Source organism: Camelus ferus, chromosome 12 (genome assembly GCF_009834535.1).
Source record: "Camelus ferus isolate YT-003-E chromosome 12, BCGSAC_Cfer_1.0, whole genome shotgun sequence".
In the NCBI taxonomy this organism is placed as follows: Eukaryota; Metazoa; Chordata; class Mammalia; order Artiodactyla; family Camelidae; genus Camelus; species Camelus ferus.
In genome coordinates, this window is record NC_045707.1 from 50,216,082 (window position 1) to 50,239,448 (window position 23,367).

The 23,367-nt window shown below is 37.4% G+C and overlaps 1 long non-coding RNA gene across 1 annotated transcript in view; it reads right to left on the bottom strand.

Annotated features, from left to right (window-relative positions):
• LOC116667738 overlaps positions 1-23,367 on the bottom strand; it is a 158,297-nt gene that overhangs the window by 847 nt on the left and 134,083 nt on the right. The gene's annotated exons all lie outside the window — the stretch shown is intronic.

The window sequence follows — 23,367 nt, forward strand, 5'->3', positions numbered from 1 at the left end:
ATTGTGTGTGTATGAGCTCTAACTATCTTTTCATGCACATATATCTTTTATACATGGATATTTTTTCTTTCCTCTCCCTTGGGGGAAGGATGAATGAGTAGAATTACCCGGGGGCAGGATAAAATGTCAAGAAAAGACAAGCTTTCTGAATTTGGAGACAAGTGAGAAATTTGGGCTTCAGTTTCAGACTAGAGAATCATGGCAGGAATGAGACATCAGAAAGGAGCTGGCGGACTGACATTTGTTTGTGATTTATGGAGAAGGTCGTGGGAGTGGAGGTGTCTCCTCAAAGAAGTTGAAGCTCAGGAAACTTCTAGAGAGATCATCCATCTTGGGGAGAAGGGGTGAGGAGGAATTTCCCTGGGGCAAAGATCTGAGAAGATCCTGAGGAGAAAGCTGTGGTCTAGTTGGTGTCGCCCATAGACCAAGGCAAGAGGGGCCTGTCTTGAGTCCCCTGTTTACAGGGGTCCTGTCCTGGGATACCCTGGGCAAGGATTCTGAGAGGCCAAGGGGACAGGCTCTCTTTCAAGACCACATCGTGAATGCCTAGGCTCTGCAAACTCTTGAGGCCTAAGTGCAGTGCCCACGTGGACATCCGCCCTAGGTTTATCCCCCTGATTGCAGGCTGTGGTGCACGACTAGGCTGCGGGGTTGCCAAGGGCCAGCTGTTAGGCAGGGTTTGAACTGCTTGGATGTGCCAGCTGGGTTATCCCCAGGCTGCTTGTGGGGCTGGATGGAACTGAGAGATAGAGAAGGGGTGGGTGGGGGACAGAGGAGGGCTCTCCCCATGTCTCTGTGTTTCAGTGTGCAACTCTGATGGGTCCAAAAATACCAAATTTGAACCTGACCTTCCTTGTTATTAAAAACATAGAATTGGGGGAAGGATATAGCTCACTGGTAGAACGCGTGCTTGGCACGCATAAAGTCATGGGTTTGATCCCCAACACCTCTGTTAAATAAAAAATAACAATAATAAATAAATAAACCTAATTACCCACCTTCTAAAACTGAAGACTGAATTGTTAAAGCCAGAGGATAGAGTATATTTTATTTACCCATTTATTCACTTTTTTTTTTACCTTTACTTATTCCCTTGGTATGTGGGCATTCATTTGTTCTCCCACCCTGGCTCTGCCTCCCTGTGGATTCTTTCATGGCTTGGCTTAGATGAAGGTGGAGGGTGATGAAATTCTGCCTTTTCCCTTCCCCCAACACTGTGATTATTTTGTTATTATCCTTAGCAATTAAGATGGAGACCCTTAAAGACTGGATAGCAGATTCTTCCTGCCTAAATATATTCTGAATTACTTCCCATTGTGTGAATGGATATAGTTGTTTTTAAGTGAAGAATAAAAACATTTTGATGTTTTAGGCACTATTTGTTCCTTTGATCTGTTCCTTGAATGTGAGGGGAAAAAAAAACGGAGGGACCAGAATTACTGGTTAAATTGAGTATCCTGTTTCTGCAGATGACAGGAAGGCATTCCTTCCTCAGGGAACTGGAGCTCAGAGATCCTCTGCAAATCAGAGAAGCCAAGGTCAGTCTGTACAGCCTGCTTTTCCCTCGTCCTTTAAACTCAGATCCCAAATCTCTTTTTCTTTCTCAGACTTGAAATTAGGAGTTTAAAAAAAGAGAAGTAAAACAGCTTGGGTAAGGAGAGCAGTAGATCCTGAATGCTCTGTTGATTTAAAGTTTCAACTTCTGCTTTGGCCCAGGACCTGGAGGCAGAGCTGAGGCCGTTGAGGGGGTGGGGGTGGGGGGGCTTTAAGATTCCTTTCTGGAACACGTGACAGGGCCAATGTATTTTACGGCAGTATGGACAAGATTAACAGATGTGGTTTCAGGTTCTTGTCAACAACATGAAGACGTATTTCCTGAGCAATTCTTAGTGTGCTAGATATATGCTGAACATATGATTTGCATTATCTCATAATTAGCAGATTCTAATACAATTATTGATTATTGTTCTCATTTTACAGATAAGGAAATGGAGGATTTAAGACACCTGCCCAAGATTCTAGAGCTAGTCAGTTACTCAGCTGGACCTGAAACCGGTTCTTTTTGATAACAAAGTTCATGCTTTTGACCATGAGGCTACACTGCACAGCTTTCCAATAGGAGGTTTGAGGTTGGGTCAGTTATTGCATTTAATTTGTAGAAGAGCAACATTTAGGCACATTATCTTGTCTGACTTTTTCGATGAATAGTTGTGAAAGCACAGATCCAGAGAGGACAAGTGACTGATCTGGGGTCAAACAGCTGGTTAGTGGCAAAACTAAAATTCAGGTTGTCCTAGATTCTACATTGGCAATTATTCTGCTACATTCTGATGAAGGACTCGTTTGAAAGTGCGGTTGAGTGACGGTGGGTGGGGAAAGTGGGAATGTTCCCTTTTAAAATTCAAACGTGGAGCAGACCGCCAGCCTTTCTTATTTCCCTGCTTTTTCTTTGCCTTGTAATCTGTTCCATGAATTCTGAAAGCTTTCACGAGGAAATCCATTGCTTATGGTTTGACCTTAATATGTCATAGTAGGGATGAAGGTATGTGGTGGTTTCTCCTGCAAAAACAAACATCAAACAGGGGCTTTGTTTCTGTGGTTGTTCCAGCAAACTGTCTTCCTTCTTTTCCTTGGTAGGTAGGGTATAAAAGGTGAGAGAGGCATGCCCCAATTTTCAAGTACCTAATTTACACTTGACTTCCTGTGTGAACAACACTTTGTTCTCCATCTTGCCTAATAGAAATTGTTGGGGAAGGTCACATGATGTCTCTTATTTACTTAAAAAATTTTATCTATTTATTTATTTATTTTTCTTTCTATTTATTTAATTTAATTTTTTAAATGGAAGTATAGTTGGTTTACAATGTTGTGTTAATTTCTAGTGTACAGCATAGAGATTCAGTTATATATATATATATATTTCTTTTCCTATTCTTTTTCATTATAGGTTACTAAAAGATATTGAATATAGTTCCCTGCTATAGAGTAGGACGTTGCTATTTATCTAGTTTATATATAGTAGTTAGTATCTGCAAATCCCAAACTCCCAGTTTATTCCTCCCCTCTCCCCTTTGGTAACCATAAGTTTGTTTTCTATGTTTGTGAGTCTGTTTCTCTTTTGTAAATAAATTCATGTAATTTTGTTTTTTTCAGATTCCACATATAAGTGATATCATATGGTATTTTTCTTTCTCTTTCTGGTTTACTTCACTTAGTATGACAATCTTCAGGTCCATCCATGTTGCTGCAAATGGCATTATTTTATTCTTTTTATGGCTGAGTAGTATTCCATTGTGTGTGTGTGTGTATCACAATGTAAATTGCATAAAAAAGACAAGTTTTAAAAAGGAAACTGAAAATTTTTTGAATCTCCTTTTACTTATGGTTTCCTTTGCTGTGCAGAAGATTGTTAAGTTTCATTAGGTCCCATTTGTTTATTCTTGCTTTTATTTCTTCTAGGAGAAAATTTTTGAAATGTATGTCAGATAATGTTTTGCCTATGTTTTCCTCTACGAGGTTTATTGTATCTTGTCTTATGTTTAAGTCTTTGATCAATTTTGAGTTGATTTTTGTATATGGTGTAAGGGAGTGTTCTAGCTTCATTGTTTTACATGCTGCTGTCCAGTTTCCCCAACACCATTTGCTGAAGAGACTGTCTTTATTCCATTGTATATTCTTGCCTCCTTTGTCGAAGATTAGTTGACCAAAAGTTTGTGGGTTCATTTCTGGGCTCTCTATTCTGTTCCAATGGTCTCTGAAAATTTTTTGAAACATCAATCTACTATATGGATTCAGAAGTTGTTTCAGTTAGCTTTTGTAGTAGAACCAATGTTCCCAAAATGCGGTGGCCTAAATCACAATCATTTATTTGCTCACAATCCTTTGGGTCAGCAGTCTGTGCAGGGCTCAGCTGGGACTGTGCGTCTCAGCTTTCACTATGGCTGGAGTGGGGACAAAAACACATGGTTGGCGAAGATGTCCGCGAGGGTTCCTTACATCCCCACCCAAAGGCCCCTTGGTAATGTGACTGCCACTCCTCTCACCAAATAGAAGAGTTTATTTCTCTGCTCCTGGAATCTTTAACCAGGTGACTACTCTTGCCCGAGGGGGCACTGGCAAACATGACAAATACTTGCATGATGGGGGCTTGCTCTCTTGCTGCTGGGAACCAGGAGCCCACCTTCTAAAGAAGACTAAACGAATTTCCTGGAGAAGGAGAAGCCGCATGGAGAGACGGGCCAACCATCTTCACTGCGGAGGCTGTCTTAGACCTTTCAGTCCCTGTCAGGTTGACCCAGACCAGAAGAACTTAGAGAAATAAGTCATTGGTCCTAGAAGCCACTTACTCTTCACTTTTTGTTTTTTGTTTTTTGTTTAAAATATCACATTTACTAACCAGATCAAAAGTCTTAGGGATTACAGTGATTTTTTTAAAAAATGATTTTTGTATTCTTAACAGCCTGAATGATTCCCTAGCAATCTGAGGCAGTCTTAAGAAATCTTCTCCCACAAAATGGTGTTACTGGTATCGCTGCCTGACATAGAGCTTGTGAAACCATTGTTGTAAGACAAAAAGTCCTTTCTGGTGAAGAAGTCAGTGAAAGGGAAGTCGAGAACGATGTGCCGGCACCGTGGATTTCCAGAGCTGCTCTAAGCAAGGGCTTTCGCCCCGTCTCCCAGCAAAGGGGATCAATAGCTAAAAAATACCTCCCGAAAATACCTTCAAATGGCACCTGCAACATATTTCTAAATGAATAAAGGTCAAGTGTGTAAACTAGACTAATGGTGCTTAAATGAGTGAAAGAATTAAAAAACAAAGAGGCAATCTGGAGACTCCTTTTACTTCCTCTTGGAATATAACTTTTCTTTAAGAAGAACAGGGAAAATCCTTCCTACTCTTTGACTTCCTGGGTTAGCGGATATTTTCAGGCATTTGGTCTAATCACATCAATGTCTTGAGAAAAACGTTCCATTTGACTTTCAACAGATGTTGTTCATGCATAAAAATCCACCAGGAAATACCTTCTGTTGTGAGTTCACTGTGGATGGAGATCAAACAAGGAAGTGCCTGTTTCCCCACGTTTTCCAAGTTCCTCACTATGGCTCCATGTCCACTGGGACAGACCAGGGGTGGCTGTCTCTAGTGGTTGCATGGCTTTCTGGATCAAAGCCAGCACTAAAGCGGGGCATTGCTCCTGTACACCATGTGTGGCTTGGGACTGGGGCAGCTCCCGGGACACAGGAGGACTGGGCTTGTGGTACGGGGGCCATAAGGATTAGAAGGACTGCAGGGACAGCACTGGAACTGGTGGGTAAGAAGATTCCTGGGGCATGAAAAGCCTAAGCCATTCAGTTTGGGAGTGGTTCGTTTGGCAACTAAAACTAACTGGTATATAAATAGAACAACCTTAGAAGATTGTTTGGAGTATTACTAATCATGAAAACAATGCCAATGCCAATGCCCAGCAGATGAGAACAGCATAAAAATTACTACTACTATAGTAGTACTATATAATTAACATATAACATTGTATTCATTTTAGGTGTACAATATAATGATTTGATATATGTAGATAGTATGAAATGATTGCCAGAATACATTTAGTTAACATTTATCACCATACTTAGTCACTTTTTTTTTCTTATGATGAGAACTACTTAGATTGGCTCTCTTAGAAAGTTTCAAATATATTCTACAGTATTGTTAACTATAGTTACCATGCTGTACCTTTTATGCCAGGACTTACTGAATTTATAATTAGAAGTTTGTGCTTTTTTAAAATTGAAGTATAGTTGATTTATAATGTTGTGTTAGTTTCTCGTGTACAGCATAGTGACTCAGTTATACATATATATATTCTTCTTCATCACAGGTTATACGAGCTATTGAATATAGTTCCCTGTGCCACACAGTAGGTCCTTGTTCATTTTATATATGGTAGTGTGCATCTGTTAATTCCATACTCCTAGTTTATTCCTCCCCCTGCCCTTTCCCCTTTGGTAGCCATAAATTTGTTTTCTATGTTTGTGAGTCTGTTTCTGTTTTGTAAATAAGTTCATTTGTGTCATTTTTTTAGATTTCACATATAAATGACATGATATTTGTCTTTCTCTGTCTGACCTACTTCACTTAGTATGATAATCTCTAGGTCCACCCATGTTGTTGCAAATGACATTATTTTTTCTTTTTTTATGGCTGAGTAGTATTTCATTCCATTGTGGTATTTAAATACCACATCTTCTTTACCCATTCATCCCTCAATGGACATTGAGGTTGTTTCCATGTCTTTGCTATTGTAACTAGTGCTGCTATGAACGTTGGGGTGCATGTATCTTTCCAAATTAGAGTTTTTTCTGGATACATGCCCAGGAGTGGGATTCCTGGATCATATGGTTACTCTATTTTTAGTTTTTTCAAGGAATTTACATAATTTACATAATGACTGCAGCAAACTACATTCCCATCTAGAAGTCTGTGCTTTCTGACCACCTTCATCCATTTCACCCATCCCCCAACACCTGGTAACCCCCAGAGGTTATTAAAAACTACTGTTATTAAAACTAACAAGGGTGTTAATGAGCCTGACAACCAAAATATCCTGTATTTCCTATACAAAAAGTCCTTGTTGGCAAAGGTCAAAGGATTTTCATAGAATGACCTCATTTAAATGTGTACACTCTGTCAAAAAATGTTTGCCCTACACTTCCATTTGTAATTGCTGACATGTATTCTATGTTACTTAGAGATATTTCTGAGGGGATAGTGTTAATAGAAATATAATCAAGTACAGTATCTGTAGGAATTAGAGATACGAAGGATTGGCTAACTTTTCACATAGAAGGTGAAGGATTGGCTGGCTTTTCACAATTTAGTCAGATTGCTTCCCTCTGGACATCTCAACTATTTGAAGGGAGAAAGGATTTTTACTGTAGGGAGAGACAAAGGAAGGGAGCACTTTGGAAGGCTGGGATGTAGTGGTTGCAACTAAGGGGTGTGGATCAGTACAAATGTGATGAGTTCCTGGAGAAGACGTACAGGAGCTGTGTAAACAGTGTATGGAGTGGGTGATGGTGCTGAAGACAAGGTCTTGGGCTGGTCTTGACTTCAGGAATTGAGGAGAAAATTTCCTATTCCTCTTGCTTCCGTATTCCTCAAAGCCCATCACGTTGGAGTTCTTAGCATAGGTTAGATACATTATGACATACAATAGTATTTTCCCAAATATGTTCTTTGTTTCATTAATGTCTCAAAATGTTCAGATGTTAGAGATAAGGAGTAAAATAAATCTGACAAATATAATATATTAAATTCTACTTTTTATTGATGCATATTAGTAACAATGTGTTGAAGACTTTAAGAAATACTATAGTAAAGACATTATTCCCTCTTTTTAAAATCCAATGCTTGTCAATTCTGTTTAAAGATAGAATTATTTCCCTCTATAAAGTGTTTTAACATGCTCATAAAACTGGCTTTCACTTGAGAAAAGCTGAGTTAGTTGGCTCAATTCAACCTGTAGTTATGTGTATGTGTGTATATATATATGTATGCATGCATATGCTAAGTATCTTGGACAGATACAAAGATATGTTAGATATGGTATTGGTTTCAGAAAATTAATAGGCACAATGGGGAATATAAAAATGGTACACAAAAATATTATATGAAGTAGAAAGAGATAAGGGCTGTATCAGTATTTCCACTGGAAATAACAAAGCCCAGCTCAAAGTGGCTTGAATGGTAAGAGGGAATGATTGACTTAAGTAACTGGCAAGTTCAGAGGGAGAGCAGGCTTAAGGAGCTTGTTCTATCAGGATCCTGGCTCTATTTCTCCTGCCCTCCTCTGGGTGTCAATTTCATGCTGGCTTTCTTGATGGGAACAACATGTCTTTCCACCAACATGAGTCATATTATCCTTAACTTTCAAGTCCAGGAAAAGAACGTCCCCTCCTACAGCCATTGGTCAAAAGTCCTAAGATTTGTGCTGACTGGACCCCTCCTGAAACAGTCCATATGGCCAGGAAAATGCCAAATACCTGCTGGTTTAGGACCAAGTTACCTGGATCAAAGACTAGGTCAACAGAGATGAGATTACTCTGATCAGCACAGACTCCACTCCAGGAAATAGGGGTGGGCTCAATCTCACTGGAACCCTATGGCCATTACCACAGATCGGAGAGGGTAGAAGGGATGTGGGGGGAAATAACCACAATGTCCACCATGGAAGGACCACAAAGAGTGCTTTAGACCTGTGGATCCAGTGATGGGTTCCATCTGTTGAGAATCTTGGAGTAGGTTTTGATCTGGTTGCTAAGGGCACGAGTTGGCTGTGGATATGAAGGAGAGGAGGGGTAAAGGGCTTTCCAGGAGGAGGGAGCTGCATGAGTCAAGTCAGAGGGGCAGGGCATGGAGGAGCGTGAGTGGAGTGCTCTTAGGCAGATCCATTTGGATGGAATAATCACAACAATGTTTTTATGGGAAAATTCCCTCTGTGTTCCAAGTACTTAAAAAATGAGGTTTTGAAACTCAACCCATTAGTAATTTTGGGAACTCCCTGCTCTTTTGGTGACAGTGGTAGCCCTACTGCCATTTCTGATTGTTTATGTTTATGTTTCATATGTTTATGTTTACATAAACTTGGTACATCCATGCAGAATCTTTTTAGGAAAACTATAGACTTGTTTGAAAAGATGCCAGGTTAGTGCAGGATTGACCAGTGCCACATTTTATAGCAAAGTATTTGTTGACAGAAATAAAATGAATTCCTTTCTACTCCCTAAGGACCTCTTGCTGTTTGTATATTATTATATGTAATAATTTAGATTAGACATAAAATGCAGTTTTAAAAGTCAGATTTTGGAAGGGATGCTGTAAATTTTCCTGTACTAAGTGTTTAGCATTTTGAGTAACTAAAAAGACCATCATCCTGTTCTTAATTTAACATAAATCGCCTAGACAAAATTTTACAGCTGTTAATAGACTGAAGTACATTAACAGTATGAATTAAGGAAAAAAGAAGAGGTGTATGCTTTTGTGTATGGAGAAACCAGATGTGCAGTTACCTACCTGGAAACAGGAAAATAGACCAGTGGATGCTCTAGTATATTTTGAGCTTTTTAAAATTTCTCCTTGATTTTTTCTTTTCATTTTTTAAAAGAGGTCTTCATATTTCTTTATTTAGTTTAGTTTTTTGTTTGCTTATTTTCGCTTTTTTAATTGAGGTATAGTTGATTTACTATTTAGCCATTAAAAAAAGAATGAAATCTTGCCATTTGCAACAACATGGATGGACTTGGAGGGTATGATGCTAAGTAAGGTAAGTCAGCCAGAGAAAGACAAATACTTCATGATATCACTTATATGTGGAATCTAAAAAATGAAACAAATGAGTAAGTATAAGAAAAAGAGACAGACTCACAGATCTAGAGGACAAACTAGTGATTACCAGTGGAGAGAGGGAAGGGGGAGGGGCATGGTGGGGGTAGAGGATTAGGAGGTACAAACCACCATGTATAAAATAAATAAGATACAAAGATTTACTGTACGGTGCAGGGAATATAGCCAATATCTTTCCATTTTCCAATCATTTTAATTTATGCATTTCTTCTTTTCCTTAAAAATCTAGCCTAGCATTCTATGAACCTTCCTATGAAGCAACCACAGGACATTTTTAAGGGACTCAAGTCAGTCCTTATCACTGCCTTTGATGTATAGTCCAGTCTGTCCCTGAATAGCTCCCAGCTTTGGTAGTGGTCATTCTGTTTCCTCACTAGTTGACTCAAAATCCGTAATTACCTCTAGGTCCAAAGGAGAGGATTAACAGACCTTATCCTAATTGCTTATTTTTGTAGAGTTGTTAAAAAAGATTTGGGCTCCAGAAACTGAGGGTGTAGCCAGACAGAAGGCAGCCTGGAGTTCAAAAGTCTTGTAATCTTTGGCTCCACAGGCCTATAAAATTGAAGTGTTGACTGAATGCAAACAGCCTGCAGTCTGAGAGGCCCAGGCCCAAGGAAGGACGAGGGCCCCATGGGTCATCTGAAGAGGCGGGCGGGCAGGTGGTTCATAACAATTCTGGACTGACCTATGAATGGACGGCTCCATTTGATCTCCTCTTCCTCGTGGATGCTGGAGCTCTCTGCCACACAACAAAGCTTCTCTTAGTTCCCGTGTTCCTGGAATTTAAGAATAAATGAGGTCTCTTGCAAAGGCCTGGCATGAGAGGAATAAATTGCAAATATTAAGGGATGTTGGTGCAGTAATAATGCACTTTTGTTTCCTGGTGCCACTCGAGGTAATGATTATAGGCTTGTAATTTGTGAGCAAGAAGATTAAGTTCAATATTAAAATGTTATTACAGGCAAGTAGGAGCAGGGGGCTCTTTTGGGAAAATGCAGGAGATCAGTCACCTTCTCACCTCAGAGTATTATAGGTTACCGGAGGTGATAAGATTTAACAAGTATGGAAAGTTTTGCAGGTGAGAAAACTGCTGCTGGAAGCTCTTTCAAGTGACTTTCTTAACAACAAAACTTGCTTTCTCACTCTCCACGGGGTTCTTAGGAAATCCCTGGGTATCTTTACAAAGGAAATTTTTAGTTTTAAAGCATAAACTACATGTTATACCTGATTGATTTGTGGAATAAAAGATACATTATTTAAGAAGATGTAATACAATACCGTATTAAAGCTGGTTATAAAAAAAAGTTAAAAGAACAATGGAGACGGAATTTTTTTTTAAACTAGGCAGAAATTACAAAGGAACAATCGATGGTTATACTCTGTTTCCTTTTCTTTCTAAGCTGCATTTTTTGTCAGCAAGATAATTTTCAATGATTTTAGCAGAAATCTATTTTAAGTAACTTTGAAAAAAGTATAAATGAAAATAAATAATTTAAGATGTTTCCAATAAATCTGTTTTTTTCCCCTTCTTCCTCTTCAGAGGAAGAATCTGTTTTAGAAAATCTTTGTTTTATATTATATTCATATTTTGCTTAAAAATAGGTACATTCTACTTAGTATTTAGACTTTTATGAAGTCTGGAGATTTCCTAAAATTATGTCTATATTATCAACCCCTACACATTATTACATTTAAGTTTCTCTAAAGAAAAAAACAGAGTTTTATACCTAAGGGCATATTTCTTACAACTTGAACTCATTTGTGATCTTTTAAAACAAAAAAACTAAAATAATTTAAGGTACAAATTTATGAAGAGAGAAATCCTTTTTAGGGAGCTTTGATTATTCCCATCTTTTACCCCCATAAACAAGCACTTCTGAATCTGTTATATTCTAGACAGCACTGTCTCTTTGACGATGTGTCTTGCATTGGCAAGATTCTGACTTCCTGAACCCTGGAAAATTTTTTCAACACCTATCGAAAGTCTCAGAAAGTAATTCCTGCCGTTATCCATTTAGAAGGAACGTCTTAATTCTAAATGGAATGACTGACTAATCTGCAAAAAATTATGTCAATTCTGCATATTTTTGGACCCAAGTCTCTGACAGCAGCTCTTTCTCCAACCCCAGGACATTGGTACTACAGGTAGTCAGAGAGAGTGGTTGGATGAAACGTGTGACTTGTGTGGCAGGATTCAGGACTTAACTCACGTGACAATTTGGGTGTACAGAGAAACACAGCTGATCTACTATGTCTATAGCCTGTCCCCTTCTAGAGCTCCCACCTGCCGGTTTGTGACAAACCTTAACTAAATTTCCAGTATGTTTTAAAATTAGTTCAATCTGACAATTTAAAGGACCCCTTTAGGTTATATTCAGTCTCTCATATAAATAAAAATATTCAGTGTCAGAGTTTCTATTTCCTCTTGCCCTGTTTCTAACATTGAGTGGCTGTGAGAGGAAAGGTGAGTGTTGCTCAAACTTGTGCAGCCCTGAGACGAAGATTTGGAGGTATTTACTGTGTGATGTCTTCTGAGCTCCAAGGTCATGGCCGTTGATTGCTGAATTCCCTCCTGGCTCTCAGAGCTGAGATCTGCAGCATATGAAACTATGGGCTGTTCTTTTGGCTCAGGAAATGCTACCAGCGTGGACTCAGGCTGTTTTGCGTCAACCACCCAGTCTCTAGCAGTTCCCCCACCTGGCTTTCTGTTCTGGGGGTCCTCCTCAGCTGTGGAATCCTTATGCTTTGCTGTGGTGGGCTCCATGGTTGGCATCTTGAATTTCACTCTGGATCCAAGCAACAGGGAAATGCAGGTGGCTTGGGAACGCTAAATCTCAAGGCTTTTCTACCTACCCACACTGCTAAGGTTTCTCTGAGTGGCTGAGCTGCAGACTGGATGCTCTACTAAGTGGTCTCCTTTCAGAGTCTAAATTGGGGGTAGCTGATCTCATTGGTGACATATTATCTCCTTTCCTGGTGGAAGCCAAAATGCAAAAAATTGAAGTGTCATGATTACTTTTTTCTTCTCTTCTGTTTTTCACCAATCTTATGTCCAGAAAAGGACAAACTTTCTTTTACTCCCTTTACGATATACCCTCTGTTGGCTATAGAAATGGCTTAGCTGTGAGAGGATAGGCAATCCTTCCATATCATGGTAGAACTCTGTGCTCTAAATCCTCCAGATTCAATTCTTGGTATCCTAAAGGAAACATTAAAGTGATCTGGAAAATCTCTCTATGCAGTATGTCTGGCGAGGCTGTTGTCTTAGCACATTACCCTGTTTTGCATCTCAGAAACTACTTATAACTTTCCTACACCCTGAATTTGCTCTGCAAAAAATACCTATGTTTAACTTGCATGAACAGTATCCCAGTCAGTGGCGACCTCACTTTGAGGAGCTGGGGAAATGAGCTGAGATATGTTGGGTCTGTTCTTTTTTTCTGTGACCCATGGCTTCAGCAATATTCTTGACATTTTGCTAATTAAAATGGAAACTAAATGTGTCCTTATTATGTGTGTGTGTGTGTGTGTCTATGTATGTGTATGTGTGTCTGTGTATATACATATACATATACATATACATATACATATACATATACATATACATATATATACACATACATATATTCTCTTTTGGCCAAAATATAGCCTGCTCAAATGTTCACCATCTATTTTACCTCCCACTTCATTAATCGCTTTCTATTACCTAATCCTTCTTTATCTTTATAGCACTTAGTCTTAGTGAACGTATGTATTTTTATTTGCTTGCCTGCTTATTTTCTGTTTCTCTCACTATGATATAAACTTGAAAAGAGGAAGGTTTTATGTGTTTTGTTCAGCATCGTATTCCAATGCCTTAAACAGGATATGCTCATATTAGGGACTCAATAAATATATGTTGAATAAATGAATTTATAAATAAACGCATGAATGAATAAATCTATATCCAGACTCTCCAGTCAGATGACTTTTGCTTTTCCTTCTAGGTTTAAGGTCTCTCCATAGGCTTATTAACAACAGCTGATTGTCAATGATATTACTCTAGATGATTAAATGGTCATATTCATTGAGCTTAATTCTTTATTTCAAAATGTTTTTGAGCCTGAAAAGCTCATTAGCCTGTTCTCTGGGATTGGAGAAGTGGTATCCTGTTTGTGGAATCAATGGAAGATAAATTTATGCAACATTCAACAAATGCTATAAGCTCTTAATAACACCCTATTCATTTATTCATCACTACATTTTGGTGCCAGCACCACTACTGGACACATAGTAAGCATTCATTCATGTTTATTGAATTGGTTCAGTATAAAAAGTGAGTTCAAAACTTCCAGTTGTGCTTTAAGTCTTTGCATAAATTATCCAAAGTCACTAAACCCCAGATAAAAGTATACTGTTCATGGTATGTTTACTCTAAAAAACAAAGATTATAAATTCTAGTCTGCTTTACTTTGTCTTAATTTAGGTCCTGTTGTTGAGGCATTTCGTAGCCAGCTAGAAAAAGCCATTGTCAGTAAGTTCCTTACCATTGACACTTCAGTTTAAACTGTGCTTCGTTCCAACATGCTAGCTGGTTTTAGAGCAGCAGAACAGAACTAGTCACAAATCATTCAGGAAGCCCTTGTTACGGTGGTTGAGGATTGGCACACTCACTTGTTGACTGCATGGGATGACTGATGACTTCAACCTCCTATGCTTGAAGGGGTTGGCCACAAGAATTGTCCAGCTATCCAGGAGTAAGTTGTTCCAGGCCTGTTTCTACAATGAACACAAGTGCTCTCTGCTTTCTCCTGATCATGGCTGTGAGTCATCTCAGCTGCATTCCCCTAGCCATTTGGCTCTCTCGGAAAGGCCTCACCTGTGTTTAGGGCCCGGGCCTGGGGAACTGAGATCTGGCCAAATCACCATGGCCACATGACTGCTGACATATTCCGGCATTTCTCCAGTTGTTCAGTGAAGCAATCCACCTGAGTTATCCTAACTCACTGACGATGCCAGTAGTGCAGTTTGGGGAACATTTCAGCCCCATAGATTTAGACATGGAGTCAGATCGTGCTGTTACTGTCTGCTGATGGTTTGCTGGCATAAAAGTTACACTAATTTTCCATCAGTGTAGTGTGTATATAGTTCATACATAGTAGGCCACTTAAAGCAAAGAGGGGCTGATGGAGAAAAGTCACTTTGTTCAATTAAGAAATGTGTATTAAACACCTATTTGTTATCAACCACTGCACTCAGTAGCCGAGAGGGATACAAGGAGAGCAAAAAATGATTCTTAGACTCATGAATGTATCTAATATTAGCTATTTTTATATTTGCATATAAATAGTACATATTTTGACATGAGAAGACAATTTGTACTTTTTGTTTGCATGTGATATGGGATAAGAGGTTTGCCTTAGACTACAAAGCGTTAAGGAAGATTGCTGATTGATGACTTTTTTTGGTCTTTTGGAACATATAGCATCTCCTAACATTTCTTTTGTTCAAGTACCAGAGCCATTAAATATAGCACTTAAAATTGCATAATAGAAATGTGTGGGTTTTACTGAAACAAATTAAATAAAACTAAAATATTAAAACGTGAGTTATTGAATGGGAAGTGTATCTGTTTTTTAAACATTCTTTGACATTTATTTTCTTTGGATCTTTTTTTTTTTTTTTTTTTTTTGCTTTCTTTCTTAATGTTGAAAGTACCCAGAAGAAAATCCTATCTGTGGAGACGTATTTTATTCTTTGCTGAAGCCTGCATGGTTTTCACAGTTCCTTTCCGTGTCCAATGTAATAAGGATGATATTTTTAACTTCAAACTCTTGATGATTATTTTTATTTCTCAGGAAAATCCTTTTTTCCACCCTTCTATCCTGCTCACCAGCAGAGAGAAAACAGCACCTTATAAGTCTTCCTTTTTGCCTACGGCATGTTTCATAATGCCAGTGTGCTTCACTTCAGCTCCGCTTCCAAATTTAATTCATTTGTTAGGCCTATTTTTACCTTGAGACATGAAATCTGAATGTGTTGCTAAACTATCAGAGAAAGTGCTTTTCTTTGTGCCTTCCATCTAAGGCAATGTGTGCTTTCCTAATGGTATTATTTATAGCTGTGGGCTGTGACAACGAAGCACAGACCGGCTGCCTACATCACATGTCACACTTTTTTTTTTTTGGTTGGAGTAGTTAGTCATTAGTACTGAATTGTCTGGTCACGAGCAGGGAGAGAGCGAAAATGCAAAATTAAATATACTTCATTTTCACAGTTCTGCTGTGAAATCTGTGGAGGAAATCCCTGAGAGGTGTAACCTGACCAAAGGGTTGCAGGTATATGGTGTTACTCAGCATCTCTTGCCTCATCCCTTCTGCCCTGGAAGTCTGTGTTTGTGACCGTATTAGTCAGGATAGGCTAGTTTATGCTGCAGTAACAAACAACCTTCCCATCCCACTTTCCAAATCTCAGTGATTAATCCTCTACACCATATCCTTTTGTATTGGCTGTTGCTCCATTTCCTGTCATTGGATGGAGCAACCTTTATCTGGAACACTTGGTCCTCCTAGCCAAAGGAAAAGAAGCATGGTGGACCACTTGCCGGATCGGAAAGCCTCTGTGTGACATACCTCATTTCTATTTACATTTCACTGGCTAAAGCAAGTCACATGATCACTTCTGAGTTCGTCAGATCAGTATATATATATATTCCTCCTTCAGGTAGGAGTACCAGGATATTTGGTGAACAAACTACCATAGTGGGGATTTATTTACCTTCATTTGACAATAGTCAACAGAAAGTAAAAAATTTTCGGACAGGGACTGAATCTGGTGACTGAATTTGGCAAAGAACTAGTATCTTTTCTTTTTCTTTAATTTTTATTTTTTGAGGGGAATTAGAAATGAGGTAGAAGGCCTCATTGTTTTGAAGATTAAGCCCTTGAAGGCCAATTTCTAGTGTATTTACATACACGTTATATCTGTATTCATTATAACTTCAGGGTGTCCAGAGTTTTCATGACTGTTATTTTGTCCTTGCTTATGTATCCAGACTCATCTCTCACCACACTCCTGCCTCTGACTCTAGGCTCTGGCTGCAATGAACTATTTCCTATTCTAGGACTTCCCTTGGTACACCTTTTAGTTTTGCCTTGTTTGGCCAACTCCTCCCATCCATTAGAACTTAAAGTCAATATCACTTTTCCTAGTCTTAGTCAGGTGCCACTATGTTCTAAAAGAAGGCTGTCCATGTTTATCTTTACCATAACATTAATCCCATGGAAATATTATTTATCAGTTTTTCACATTGTATACAATTCATCATTGCCCTGGGAGGCCCACAACTGAGCCTGATTTTGCATCACTCTCCTCCACTGACCCTGATGTTCCAGCCACACTGGCCTTCTTTGTTTCGTATAAATAAACCCAATTTGACTACATCTTAGTACCCTCCCACTATCCATTCCTGCTGCCTGTTCTCTCTCGTCTTCAGAACACTGGCCCTTTTTTTCATTCTGGTCTTAGCTTAAGTATCAGTCCCTGAGAGATGCCTTTCTTGAATCCTCAGTCTAAAGGAGCCACCCAGACTCTGGCTATCATATCACCCTGTCTTTGCATAGCCCTTATCACCACCAAGTACCTTCTTATTCATTCATTTGTTTATTATCCGCCTCCTTCTATTAGAATATAAGCCTCAAGAGAGCAGAATCTTTCTGTTCTGGTTACTTCTGTCTTACTAAGGACAGTGTTAGTTATTATTACTGTTAAGTAGTCAATAAATAGCTGTTGATTTTTGAATGAGTTCATGAGATTATAGTAGTTTTTCAAAATCAAGGTTAATGCTTTCATTGTTGTAAGCATTCAATAAATATTTATTATTAAATACACCAGTGAAATTCTAGAGGTTCTTCAAAATCCATGTGAAATCTTATCTTCTGTTGAAAATTTTCACCCATACTATCAATCTTTCATAGCACTTCTTAATATTTTTTAATCTAGTCATAATATCTTCTCATAGTATTTCTATTGATTTCTGTATGCCTCTGACAATGACAGTGTCTTTTACTTTAACTCCCCCTTTGACACTTAGCAAAAGTTTAGAAAAATATATTTTGGGGTAGATTTTTATTCTATTGGTGGATTGTGTCAGAAGACTTTGTCAGGCAAAGTATTACTGTCATAGATTACTCATATCAAAAATGAATTTAACAAGTCAAAGACTCCTACAAAGATCTTGAATCACTCAGACCAAATTTTCATGACCTTCTATGACAGCCTGGAGAGTTAATTTCCATGACTCTATGGAAATTACTTGAGATGGACTATTAAGAAGATACCATATGATTTGGTAATCACTGAAGAAAACTTTTCCATAGTTGGATTCAAGCCTAATTTCTTACTCTTGCAAATGAAACATGCATCAGATTATGGTTTTAACACATTTCCACTTCACTACCAAGGTATATAGCCTTATACAAGTTAGTGACTTCTCTGTGTCTTGGTTTCTTCATCTCTAGGTAGGAGATGATAATAGTATTTACCTCTCAGAGTTAAGAGGATTCAATATGTTAATATATGTAAGTACTTAGAATATTGTCAGGAAAAGAGCAAGGTGCTACACATCTGTTAGCTATCATCATCATTATTTTTAACAATCTAAGTTAAAATCAATGGTGAACTTTTAAGAGATGTTTAAAATTTAAGTTTTTAACTAGCAAACAAAAACAATAAGACAAATTTTAAAGAGTAATAGGTTGGTCCAACTTTCAAGGCTCTTGTTACATATTTTAACTGGTTGTGACATAGTCATGTAAAAAGATCCTTCCTTGATGTGGTAAATTCATCCTTTCTGGTATGGAGATCAATATGTGGGGAGATCAAAAGTAAGAAATACAGGATTGTTTTGGAAGAGATTTTCAAGAATTTATCTTGTCAAGGGAAAGCACTAGCATGATTAAGCTCAAAGAGATAGCAGTATTACGCTATATTTTAGTAATATCCTATCTCCCCGTTTTGATCCCACTGCTTTGACTATTCATATGCGTTGACCTGTCTCAAACTTTCTTTGCATGTTTCGTTTTTTTTGTCTCCCTTTTCCTTATTTTCTTTTGCCTTCCCCAATCATCTATTCTCTTTCTTCCATTCACCCATTCTCTCTCTCCTTCCTTGACTTCTTTCTCTTTTCTTTTCTCAATTAAATTGTTTATAATTTTTTTATGGATTGAGAAATAATGGGAATATTTGCGTTAAACATTACTCATAAATAATCTCCATGGAATAAAACTGTCACTGTCTTAAATTGCACATGGTAAAATTTGTTATTGATTAAAAATTAAAGGAAGAATAAGATCTTCTTAACAATGTTTAGATCTACAAATTCTAACCCAGGAATATTGAACTTGGTAGGTAAAACGGCTACAAAGGAAAACTCACAAAGAAAGAAAAAAATCATTAAAAATTAATATGACAAAAAACTTGATGAATTAAATTATTTTATAATTTAGATGGAAAACAAATAATGCCAATAAATTAACCTCAGTTAAATAAAGAAGAAAATTGAAAAAATATTAAAAATGGTTACAGGACTACCTTGAACAAGGAATAATTTGGCTTAGTGGTATTTGCTTTGGGAACTAATTTCCTGATGAAAATTTGATCAACATTGACCTAATCTGATCAAAATGTTTGTACTATAAACAGTCTCAGGGTCAAAATTTCTTCAGAGGCAAAAACAGCTGGGTCAAAATGGGGTTGAACTATAACTACTATTTTGTAATCTGATTTTTATATAACAATTTACTTTGTAGAACTTTCCATGTCATTGAATATTTCTCTGTAATATTTCAATGACTACATATTCCATTTTGTGAAAATGCAATAGTTTACTTAACTAGTCTTCTATTACTAGACTGTTTTAAACTTTCTACTATTACCAGTTTGTGAACAGCATCTTTATAGATAGGTGGCACACTTTTTAGAAAAGGAACATTTCTTGAATCTTTCTATTTCTGTATGGATTTCAGAAATAGATATTGTCTGGAAAACTGCTGTGAAGGAAAAGAGACTCTGTATATCTTTCTGTTTCCTTCATCCAAGTTCTGGTTATTTGGCATTGACTATTTATTAAATAAGAGCCTTTTGGATTAAATTACAACTTTTTAACTTCCAATGTTGTCTGAAACTGTGACAAAATATGAGATAGCATCTGATCTTGTCTTTTAAAGTAAGCAAACCCAAAATACCTCAACTCAAATAGCTCAAAAACAGCATGAAAGGATGGAAATGTCATATAGGAGCTGCTAGGATTTGACCCGTTGCAATTTATTTGACTTATGCTTATTCCAATGCTATTTATAGTCAAAGGTAAATATAATTTTAGGTCTCTTTTTGAAACCACAAGCAGAACCAAAAGTGGTTTCTGTAAAAGGCCAGAAGAAACAGATGGGGGACAAACTAATTTCATACTCATTGGCTAGCAAAGTAAATACAATTCATGAACAGTCATTGAATGAATGAATAAGTAAGTTAGTGAAAACTGAACATTAATTTCATATCTTATGACAAGCAAGATATCTACAAAGTCTATCACCCAGCACCTAATACTGCAAGTTCAGATTTTCAACATGAATTCTTGCCAGATGAATGAAGAAATAAATTCACACGTTTGCTTCCTTGGACACCACTATTTAAAAACGTCTGAGACCAATGTGATCACATTGTAGTGCTGGTTACACCAGGTAGCCAATGGCATGGACTTGGGCTTACGGTGACATTGTGTGACTGGTGATGAATACTTTGAGGAAGTTAGTTTACCTAGCAGAAATAACCAGAGTATAAAACATCTACAAGGTGCCAGGCACACTCCCTTTCTGTAGATGAAGAAACAGAGGCTGAGAAAGTTAAAAACAAACAGACAAAAGGAACAAAAACTCTTTCAAGGTTGCACAGGCAAGAGATTTAGCTGAGATAGTTACCTACTTCTTTATGATCCCAAAGGCTGTGAGCTCGACTACACCCATTGACTCTCTTAAATTTATAATCCAGTATTTCTTAAAATCACTCATAATCCCAGTACCCAGAGACAGTAGCTGGTATTTTATAGAATTTTAGGAATCCTTTCCTTATTTTCAGTAAAAGATATTTGGTATTACACTTTCCATTCTGTATTGTGGTTTCCTTTATTTAATTTTTTTTTCTTTTTCTTTCCACGATTTATTTGAACATTTCCTCATGATATACACCTTAGTGGCAACTTCCCCTACCAGAAACCCAAGGAAATTATAAAATCTTTGAGGGGAGACATTTTAAAAAAGATACATTAACCACAGTGTTGAGGGTAATACTGGGCATAAAGGAGATAATAACAACTATTACAGCTAAATAATATAGTGTTGATTTTGTGCCAGGCATTGGTCTAATTATAATATGGATTAGTTTACTTAGCTTTTTTAAAAAATCCACGTGGCAACATTATCAGTATCCCATTTTCCCTATGAGAAAAGTGTCCAGGTCACTTAAGGTCAGTAAGTGGTGGAGGCAGGTTAAACCCGGTCAGTTTGGCTCTGGAATCCATGGTTCTAACCACTATGCTCATCTACCTAAAATAGATCTGCAATGAATACTTGTCAGCTCTAGGAAATGGGAGTAAAGGTAATTGTGGGTATGCTTTGACATTCTCATGTGTAAAAAGCCTATGTTCATCCCCATTGCTGAACTGCCTGAATTCTAGATTCCTCTGCTAGGCCTTCTAATTTAAAAAACCATCCTTATTTCTCCCAATTTCTCTTTGAACTTTTGATCTGGTGAGACTGGATGCATGACTACACCATATCCATCCCCAGTTTTTAAAACTTGACTCTATCCAAATTTTCTCCACCATTGAAGACAGTTTAGTTCCTGGGTCCTCCACAAAACATTCCCTGTGTCCTTCAGGCTTGGTTTCCTGTCTCTTCTTTGGACTCTTCTGGTCTTTTTGTCTTATTTCTCTTCATACTCCTTAATGTTTCACAAAAAGACACTTTGATTTGTAGTAGGCAGGAAATTAATATTGCTTTGCTGAGTGAAGAAACACCCAAGTGAGTAAGTGAGACTTACACTCTTTTGCAACTGATTGCATCTGCTGTAGTCTTATCTCTGTAAATAGACTATAAGCTCTTGGCAATGCAGGATCAACGTTGACCATTTCTCCATCCCCCAAGCACCTGATATAATCTGAATCAGCACAAGATCCTTAACCAATACGGTGTTATTGTGACTCAGCATGGAGTCCATAAATGGTGAAGATGGTGACCTCTTTCTTTTTTGACAGTATCACTTTGCTGAATTGGTTATAGAGAATAAGACTTACTTATTTTACTCTTTTATTGGATGCACTTACTTTCTTATTTATTTGTGTTTTCTATTTGTTTGTTAAGAATATTTAATGAATGAATCATTTTCAGGGTTAACAAATTGAATTAAAATTAAAAAATATTTTTTAACTGTTGCCGGTGTATAGAAAAGCAATTAACTTTTGTGTTTTAAATTTATATTCAGCAACTATTCTAACCTCATGTATTGATTTTATTAATTTAACTATAGATTCTTTCAGATTTCCTATTCATGTAGTCATACTGTCTGACAATAATGACAGCTACGTTTCTTCCTTTTCATTCTTAAAGCTTCTATTAATTTTTATTGGCTTATTTTATTGGCTAGGATATTTAATTTAATATCGAATAAAAGTGGTGATAGGAGGCATCATTGTCTTGTGCCTTGTCTCAAAGAGAAAGTTTTTGTATTGCACCATAAAGTGGGAATTCTTGAATCCTTGGTTTGGTGTTTTCAGCCATTAGCCTTTAAATATTGCTTCCGTCCCATCTGGTCTTTATCTTTTTCATGAATCCTGTTGTATGTTAGAGTTTATTACTGTTATCAGTTCTGTCTCTTTCCATCCTTTTATGTCTCATTTTATTCTGAATATTTCTTTTGATCTAGCCCTAATTTCACAAATTTCCTCTTAATCTCACCTAATCTGTTGTTAAATGCATCCACTGCATCCCCAAATTCAATTGTGCTTTTCAATGAATTTATAAAGCTTCTATGTGGCTCTTTGTTAATACTTTACAGTTCTCTGCCAAAATTCTCAATCTTGTCTTTTGTCTCCATCAACATTATAAATAGTGAATGCTGTATTTTAAACTCTGTGTCTGATTAAGTCCAATACCTTGAAGTACCTGTTGCTTGATTTCTATTGTCTGTTTTTTCTGGTGCTTTTAATTTATGTGATTTTATTTCTCTTGTGCCTGGTTATTTTTGTTTTATTTAGGATATTGTGCAGAATTGTTTAGAGAAATAATCTGAGGTCTAGGATAATCTTACCTTTCTCTAAAGAGAATTAACATTTGCTCTGCCAAGTTTCTGACTGTGTTTGCAATATGGCAAGTTTCAGGTGTGGAAATGATGTAAAGGTGTCCTGCAGTTCCTTAAAGACCTGTTTATTCTGGGTTCATCCTTAAGAAGTATCTTTCAGAGTCTCAACAGAGAGCAAGGAATGTTCACCGGGGCCCTCCTCCTTGGTGGATCCTGGCCCCAAACTTTGTCCCCCTTGCTCTGGCAGATTGTTAAAAGTACTCCAGCTCAGTTTCTCAGCTTCTCAGCTTCTCAGCCACTTTATCTGAAATTGGCATACATCCCCAGGGGAAAAGTGGCCCCAAATGCAGAAATTTTCTTTCTGGGATTCTGCCTTTTCTTGCATCTTTATACATTTTCAGTGCTATGTTGGCTTTTCAATGCCTTCTAGTAGAAATATTTATATCATAGGACTTGTCCTCATTATGTAGTCTGCTATTAGTGAAATCAGAATGTCTCTGTTTTCTTGACTTTTCATTTTAGATTTTTTTGTGCTCCACTCTCTATACTGTTTAAGGGAATGAATCTCTTGAAATTTACTGTATAGTCCTGCTTTTTTAAAAAAAAAAATCACTGCCATGTGAGTTGCTTGGATATCT